The 9,251-nt window shown below is 40.3% G+C and overlaps 1 non-coding gene across 1 annotated transcript; it reads right to left on the reverse strand.

Annotated features, from left to right (window-relative positions):
- Positions 1-416: 416 nt before the first annotated feature.
- LOC112760603 (small nucleolar RNA R71) lies at positions 417-524 on the reverse strand. Its single transcript, XR_003181036.1, has one exon. It is a non-coding gene; the product is annotated as a small nucleolar RNA R71 (small nucleolar RNA).
- Positions 525-9,251: the final 8,727 nt, after the last annotated feature.

Consider the following 9,251-nt stretch of genomic DNA (forward strand, 5'->3'; position numbering starts at 1 on the left):
AGAGGATTAATAATAAGCAAATATAAGATCAAAGAAGCATGTTTTCAATCATAGCACAAAATCAGGAAGGAAAACGTAAAACCATGCAAATAGTATGAATAAGTGGGTAAAGAGTTGATAAAATCCACTCAATTAAGCACAAGATAAACCATAAAATAGTGGTTTATCAATCACCCAAGTTTCATGGCTTACCTGCTCAAGAGCCTATCAAGCACCTGAGAGATTTTTAAGTAGCCTGTTCTACTGTCAGGCGTGATGGTGCAGATAAAACTTCAATTTTGTTGAAAGCTTTCCCATTTTCTCTTGAGGGAAAGGCAAGAGAGTGGTACTACACTCAACCCGCAGCAACTGTATCCAACTAGGATACACTTAGAAGAGAATTCTCGGAAAAGTTCTTTCCAGCTGAAGTCACTGATAAACTGAGGAAAGACATTTCCATGATTGTTCAGGACGAATCTGAGACCCTCTATGAATACTGGGAGCGCTTCAATAATCTTCTAGAAGCATGCCCCCACCATATGATTGACAAGATAGTGGTACTCGGTTACGTCACACAGGGCATGAGGCCCCAAGATAAGACCACATTGGAAAGTGCTAGCAATGGGTCTATGAAAAAGTACAAGACCACTGATGAGGCATGGCAATTGATCAGCGACTTAGCTGAATCTACTCGGAATCACAGGCAAAAACAAGGCCGTTCAAAAGCCGTTGTAGAAGTATCCTCTAGCAGAGAGACTGCTGCTCTAACTCAGAGTATCTGTGAAATGACCAACTTGCTAAAACAGATGCAATTGAATCAACAACAAGTTCAGCAAGCTCAACCTTCTCCACCACAGCAAAGCCAACAGTTAGTTCCATAGAGAGTATGCGGAATATGTGCTGATAATAGCCATTATACTGATGAATGTCCGCAGCTCCAGCAGGAAGACAACACCGTGGCAGCCACTCATAACTTCTATGACCGCCCCAACCAAGGGTACAATCAAGGTGGCAATTACAGCCATGGATGGCAGGACAATTCTAACCAAAATTGGAGGGACAACAACAACAGAGGAGGTAGAGACAATAAGAGAAATCAGAGGTGGAATAACAACAACAACAGGCAGCAGAACCAAAACCAGCCTTACAGAGCACCTCACCTGAGGCAATCCCAAGGACCACAGAATACCCAACAGCAGACCTCTCAAATTACTTATCCTTCTTCATCTTCTAATGACGACTTACTACAATCTATTGATTGGAGACAACAGACCATGGAAAATAACCTTTATGCTACGCTAAATGGTTTAAACTCTACTTTGCAAGCTCTTGTCTCACAGATTGGATCAATGAATAACTCCAATAACCAGCCTTTGAGCTCCAGTGGAATTTCCTCTCAACCATTATCCAATCCAAAGGGTGGCATTAACGCCATCACCCTAAAGTCCGGAACCACACTGCAGGAGAGGAATCAGGAGGAGCCAAGCGCACCAGAACATGCCTCAGCTGAAGAGGTAGTGGAAATAGAAGATGTTGAAGAGGAAGAGGACATACAGGACATAGATGAAAAAGAAGAAGTTCAACTACGGGAGGAAGCACCAAAGGGCACAGACACTGCAGAAGACACCACTCCCATTCCATTTCCACAACTTGCAAGGAATCCCAGGAAGCAGTTGGAACCTGACCCAAAAATGGTAGAAATATTCAAAAAGGTTGAGGTAATTATTCCTCTTTTTGATGTTATTCAACAGGTACCTAAATATGCAAAGTTTCTAAAAGATTTATGTATACATAAAGACAAAATTAATGAATTAGAAACTATTCCTTTAGGTAGTTCCATATCTTCTTTAATGGGAGGTTTACCTGAAAAGTGTAGTGACCCAGGTCCATGTATGGTTAATTGTACTATTGGTGGTGTAGTATTTTCTGACTGCATGTGTGATTTAGGAGCATGTGTGAGTATAATGCCTTTGTCTATATATGATATTTTGAGGCTCCCTCCCTTAAAAAGGTCGGCAGCTCATTTTGTGTTAGCAGATAAAAGCATTATTACAGTGGCTGGAGTTGCTGAAGATGTATTAGTGGGCATTAAGGGGCTCACATTTCTCATTGATTTTTATATCCTGGAGATGCCCTAAAATGACTCAGAGAAGCCATCATCAATCCTACTCGGAAGCCCATTCCTGAAGACCTCAAAGTTCAAATTAGATGCTTTTTCAGGAACATACTCTTTTGAAATAGATGGCCGAGTAGTAATCTTCAATCTAAATGGAGTTATCAAGCATCCTTCGGAGGATCATTCTATCCTCCAGTGTGACATTATAGATGAAACCGTGGCTGAAGTTCGCCATGAGGAATTTGAAGAGAAGTTCATAGGACAAGGTCCAAGTGTGGGGACATTCTCAGAGGATAATGATAGTGCTTTACCATTGTTACCAGCTCCAGACAACCCAGAGCCTGACCATGATTAGAAGTTAGAATTAAAACCCCTTCCTCCACACCTCAAATATGCTTACCTTGAAGACGAGCAAAAATTTCCAGTTATCATTGCAAGGGAACTCACTTCTCAACAGGAAGAGCAGTTACTTAGTGTGCTGAGGAGGCACAAGAAGGCAATTGGTTGGAGTTTGGCAGACATAGTAGGCATCAACCCTCAAGTCTGTGAGCATAGGACATTTTTAGAAGAGGGAGCAAGACCTATCCGTCAACCCTAGAGAAGACTGAACCCCACTATCTTAGAGGTTGTCAAGAAGGAAGTGACCAGACTACTGGAGGCAGATATCATCTACCCCATTTCAGACAGTGAATGGGTAAGCCCAGTATAAGTGGTGCCCAGTACAAGTCTGGAGTCACTACAATGAAGAATGAGCATGGAGATCTCATTGCAACTAGAGTTCAGAATGCCTGGAGGGTCTGTATTCACTACAGACGCCTCAACCAGGCCACTCGTAAGGATCACTATCCTCTTCCATTCATTGATCAAATGCTGGATCGCCTGTCAGGTAAATCACATTATTGTTTTCTAGATGGTTACACAGGTTATTTCCAGATTCATATAGCTCCTGAGGATCAGGAAAATACCACTTTTACATGTCCTTTTGGGACTTATGCTTACAAGAGAATGCCCTTTGGCTTGTGTAATGCACCAGCTACCTTCCAAAGGTGCATGATGAGTCTTTTCTCTGATCTTATTGAGGACTGTATGGAAGTTTTTATGGATGATTTTAGTGTATATGGCGATTCCTTTAGCCTTTGCTTAGATGGATTATCTAGAGTATTAGACAGATGTGTCAGTACAAACCTTGTATTAAATTTTGAAAAATGTCACTTTATGGTAAAACAAGGTATTGTACTAGGACATGTTGTGTCTGATACTGGCATTTCTGTAGATCCAGCAAAGGTGGATGTTATTTCTAGTTTACCTTACCCTTCCTCTGTGAGGGAAGTCCGTTCGTTCCTTGGCTATGCAGGTTTTTACAGGAGATTCATTAAGGACTTCAATAAGGTAGCACTTCCCTTATCCAGGCTACTGCAGAAAGATATTAAGTTCGAGTTCAGTGAGGATTGCAAACAAGCGTTTGATAAGCTGAAGACCGCCCTGACTCAAGCTCCAATTGTGAGAGGACCAGACTGGAGCCAACCATTTGAAATAATGTGCGATGCCTCCAACCATGCAGTAGGAGCAGCACTGGCTCAGCGTGAAGTTAAGGACCCCTTTGTTATTGCTTATGCATCTAATACTTTAGATGCCGCTCAGTCCAATTACACTACTACTGAGAAAGAGCTTCTTGCTATTGTTTTTGCTCTGGATAAATTCAGAGCCTATTTACTTGGTACAAAGGTAATAGTGTACTCGGACCATGCAGTTCTAAAGTATCTATTAGCTAAAAAGGAGTCCAAACCGAGGCTTATACGTTGGATACTGCTATTACAAGAATTTGATTTAGAAATTAAGGATAGGAGTGGTAACCAGAATTTAGTGGCAGACCATTTGAGTTGCCTTGAGCACATTACAGATGACCCCACTCCTATAGCTGATAATTTCCCATTTGATAACCTGCAAGCAGTATATAAGGTAGTCCCTTGGTATGCACGTGTAGTTAATTATCTAGTTAGTCGTACCTTTCCTCCAAAATTTTCTAAGCATTAAAGAAACAAGCTGAAAAGCGAGTCTAAATATTATATATGGGATGACCCATATTTATGGAGATGTGGTGCTGACCAGGTAATTAGACGGTGTGTTCCTCAATCAGAATTCCAGTCCATCTTAGAGGCCTGTCACTCATTTGAGAGTGGAGGACATTTTGGCCCTCAAAGAATAGCTAGAAAAATCTTAGACTGTGGATTCTGGTGGCCTACACTTTTTAGAGACGCTGCTGAATTTTGTAGATCTTGTTTCCCATGACAAAATTTGGTAATATATCCAGGAGGGATGAGATGCCTCAACAAATTATGCTTTTCTGTGAAATTTTTTATGTTTGGGTCATTGACTTCATAGGTCCATTTCCAAATTCTAATGGTTATTTTTATATATTGTTAGCTGTGGATTACGTTTCCAAATGGGTGGAAGCAATTCCTACCGGCACTGATGATGCTAACACTGTTGTTTCCTTTGTGAGAAACCACATTATTTGTCGCTTTAGATCACCACGAGCAATCGTGAGCGATCAAGGCACCCATTTTTGTAACAGGAGACTAACAGGATTGATGAAAAAACATGGGATAATTCATAAGGTTGCAACAGCCTACCATCCTCAGACTAATGGGCAAGCCGAGGTGTCAAACAGAGAGATAAAGCGTATCTTGCAGAAGATAGTCAAACCTCATAGAAGAAACTGGAGCACCAGGCTACAAGATGCACTCTGGGCATACAGAATAGCATACAAAACACCCATTGGGATGAGTCCTTTCCGCTTAGTTTATGGAAAAGCTTGTCATCTCCCTGTTAAAATAGAGCACAAAGCCTTTTGGGCAGTAAAGGAGTGCAACATCGGAATTGAGAAAGCCGGAGTTGAAAGAAAGTTGCAACTGCAAGAACTGGAAAGCCTTCGCCTAGAAGCTTATGAGAACTCAAGACTATACAAGGAGAAGATGAAGGCTGTACATGATCAGCACATCAAGAGAAAAGAGTTCCAACCTGAAGACTTAGTCCTCCTTTACAAGTCTCGACTAAGGCTCATGCCAGGCAAGTTGAGATCAAGATGGGAAGGTCCATTCAGAGTAGAGAAGGCCGAACCATACGGAGTTTATCACCTAAGCCATCCTTCAAGCTCTAAACTTATCAAAGTTAATGGCCATCGGTTAAAGCTATACCATGGCGAGAAGTTGAAGAAAAATAAGGAGCTCGAGATCTTCCTCTTGGAAGATCCCCATATAGCCGAAGCCTGAGCTAGTGGAGCGTCCAACTTACGGATGTTAAAGCAAAGTGATAGGTGGGAGACAACCCACCATGGTATGATCGTTCTTTTCTTTATTCTTAGTTTTCCCTATTCAATAACTCTTCTCTTTATTAGTACATTTTGTGCATCTGCATTTACATACTTTTATTTAAAAAAAAAAAAATTTCGCGACGCGACCGCCTCATTGACGCGTTTGCGTCGCAGGAGATGGGAGGAAATAATAAAACGAACAGAGAGTCACGCAAGAGCGTGGCTGGAGGCGTGCCAGTGGCACAAATCTCCCATGCGATCGCATCGCTGACGCGTTCGCATCAAATGGGAACATTGGCCTCCCACGCGACCGCGTCACTCACGTGGCCGTGTGCCCTGGAATTCGACGTAAAAAGGTTTGCCAATTATCTTATCTTTCTTTTCCCCAAATCCTATTTTCTCTTTTCCCTCCTTATTTCTTCTTTATCCATTCTTTCTTCCTTCTTTCTCACTTTCTACTCTCTCTCTCTCTCTCTCACTCCCATTAACAAGGTTTTCTTTTCTTCTTCCCCCCCTTACTTTTCTATTATTCTTCTTATTTTTATATGTTACCTTCTTTTCTTTTCTTTTTACTTTCATTATCCGTATTTTCTTTTTCTTTCTTTTTCCTGTTTACTTGGTGTTGGAAATTTATTTGAGTCATTATTTCTCATTATATGCTTGTAGATTGTTGTAAAATTGTTTGGCAATTATATATTACCTTTTTAAAGGGTTGCTTGCATGTTCACTTTAATACTTTCTATACCTTATTTACCATGCATGCTATGTGTTTGTGAAAAAGCCAATATGGCATTATGCATTTTTCTACGTTATACTATTCCACTCTTAAATGCTTGTTTTTCACAAAACCCCTTTCATATTTTATTCGTCGAAAATAATTGTCAATACAAACGTGATGGTTTGTTATGAGTGATGCTTGATCTATGCTACTCATGCCTTTGCCAACATGCCAAAAAACATCTTGCATCTAATTACCCAAACATGCACTTGCTTTTTCCCTTTTGATGAACTTTTCACATGTAGTCATGACCATGTGTTTGCTTCATTCATATTTAATGTGCATTGATTGCCACCCATACCATCATATTCCTTGCTTTACCCCTTGACATTTTGACATACTTCCTCTTTTCTCCCTTTCAGGATGGCCACCAAGAAAGGAAAAGAGAAAGCTACTCCCAAACCACCAGCAAGAAGAGGAACAAAAAGAGCATTAGTGGCAGAGCCCTCTTCAACTGCGGTTAAACCCTCAACAAAAAGAACTAAGAGGATTATAAAGGTTGATGATAAAGAAAAAGCCTTCTCAGCAAAGGACACTGCGCGATTTCCCAATCGCTACTGTGAGCAGATGTTCCCCATCCTAGCAGAAAGGAGTTACAACAACGAATACCTTCTTCTCCTCCCAAACCATATTGCTACCTTTGTTGAGCCACAAATTGCACAAAGACAATGGGGTTTCCTACAGAGACAGCCGAGGCAGGTCAATCTTTCTTGGGTAGTCGAGTTCTACTCCAAATTTCACCTGCTAACTTTGCAGTCTGTCTTTGTCCGTCAGAAGCAAGTCCCCATTACAGAAGAGGCCATTCAAAAAGCTCTATGTCTTCCCCCTATTCCAGAAGGATTGGACGCCTTTCAAGAAGCCGCACTCAAGCGCCAGATGTACCAATTTGACTGGAACACCGTTCTCAGAGTTATCGCACTACCTGGCAGCCGTTGGATCTATGGATACCATCGTACCCGCCCTAAGGGAATATCGGCTTCAACACTTACCTTGGAGGCTCGCGTATGGGCACAGATCATGTCCCATTACGTCTTTCCGAGCACTCACGAGTCCTCCTTCACTGCGGACATGGCCGTTCTACTATGGTGCATCCTTACAGACCAACCTCTGAACCTACCAAGACACATCCGGAATGCCAGGGGACACGTACAAAGTGTGGGCAACTTACCTTTTCCCGCCTTGGTCTCAGATCTTGTCTCAGCAGCCGGAGTCTCCTACAGAGCTGGGGACACCAAAGCCATGCTCCCACGGGATGATTAGTATGTCCCTAACGGGAAATACATCAGACCTCCACCAGCCGCCACAAGCCATCCTACTGAACCGGTTGAAGATATTCCTTCTTCAACGCCACAAGCACCTAAAACAAACCAACTGCTCCATCGGATACTAGAAAGGTTAGATCGGCAGGAACACAAAGCTAAGATGAGAGAGCACCGTAACAGGCGCCGATTCACATACCTCAAGGAGCTGATTATGGGAAAATTCAAGGACTCAGACACTCCGGATTCCACTTTCTTTACCAGCACAGGAAGCCATGATGGCCCCGACTGTGGAGATACTGCTACCAGCCCACCTTTGTTTTTGACAGATGGCACCGAAGACGGTGCAAAGCCTTAAGTGTGGGGAGGTCGGTCAGTTTTTGACTTCCGGAGGTAATTTCTCTTCCCTAAACACCAATAAATTAGGATATTTAGATAGTTTTTCTTTTGTAGAATAAGATAAATTACATAGTAATAGGTTAGTTGCATGCATGTTCTACTTGATTGAAATGACAATAAGTTTCTTCTAAGACTCTATCTTTGGAACAAAATTTCACTAATTTTAATTAAAACTTTTATGTTAAATTTACTTGAAGTTGTATTTGGAACATGATTTTTGAGCTAAAGAACACACAACCTGTGAGATTTGAGCCTTTATGTATGGTTACACTATTTAACCATAATTATTTGATTCTTGTGTGTTTACTTCTCTATGATTGTAATCTATATTTTGTTCCATCCTATATGTCCAATGTTTATTTTATTTATATGTTTGCGTATGATTGAGGCCATTAATTATTTAGCTCACTTATCCAAATTAAGCCTACCCTTTCAATTACCTTTGTTAGCCACTTTGAGCTTTTAAATCCCATTTGTTCTATATTTTACCACATTACTAGCCTTAAGCGGAAAAATAATTATATATCCCAAACTAAATCTTTGGTTAGCTTAAGATAGAATTGTGTGTGCTAATTAAGTATGGGAAATTGTGGGAACAAAAGATAATAAGGGAATGTGTCATGATAATACAATGGGAATTTGGATACCTACTCATGTGAAACTATAAGAATCAAAAATCTATGTGCATTGATAAGCTATGTTTATTTCTATGTTTATGTTTCAAAAAAAAAAAAAGAAAAACCAAAAATATTCAATAAATGAATAAGGGGACAAAATTACCCCAATGCTGAGTTAAGAATTCAAAGATCAATGCATGTATGATAAAATTAAGATAAAAAGTTGATACATTAGTATGGAATGTAAAAGGGAAATTCTGGGTAGGTAGGTATGAATTCTGAAGTTATATAGAATATATATATGTTATGTTAAAGCTTGGGTTAATTAAAGATTCAGTTTATAAGCTTACTTAGCCATATATGTATCCTTACCATTACCTTGGCCCCATTACAACCTTGAAAATACCTCATTATGTTTGCATTGGTATATTAAATATTGTTGATTGATTAGGAGAAGAACAAAAATTAGAGAGCATGATTAGAGAAGGATAGAGTGATTGCCCTATACACTAGAGAGATTAGAGCGTACATACATCATCAGTGAGGGTTCAATGCTTAAAATTCTATGTTCCCTGCTTTCATGAGCTACCTTCTTGCATTTTTATCTGTTCTTACTGTATGAGAATTGAATTAGTGAAATTTGATTTGTAATTGCTTTGAAGAGCTTATTTACTATTGATCAAGTGGACAAGAATCATATAGTTGCATTCACATATATAGGTTTCATTGCATTGCATGAGTTTTACATGTTCCTACTCATTTATTTTATCTCCTTTAACTAAGCATGAGG

This window comes from Arachis hypogaea, chromosome 16 (assembly GCF_003086295.3).
Source record: "Arachis hypogaea cultivar Tifrunner chromosome 16, arahy.Tifrunner.gnm2.J5K5, whole genome shotgun sequence".
Classification (NCBI taxonomy): domain Eukaryota; kingdom Viridiplantae; phylum Streptophyta; class Magnoliopsida; order Fabales; family Fabaceae; genus Arachis; species Arachis hypogaea.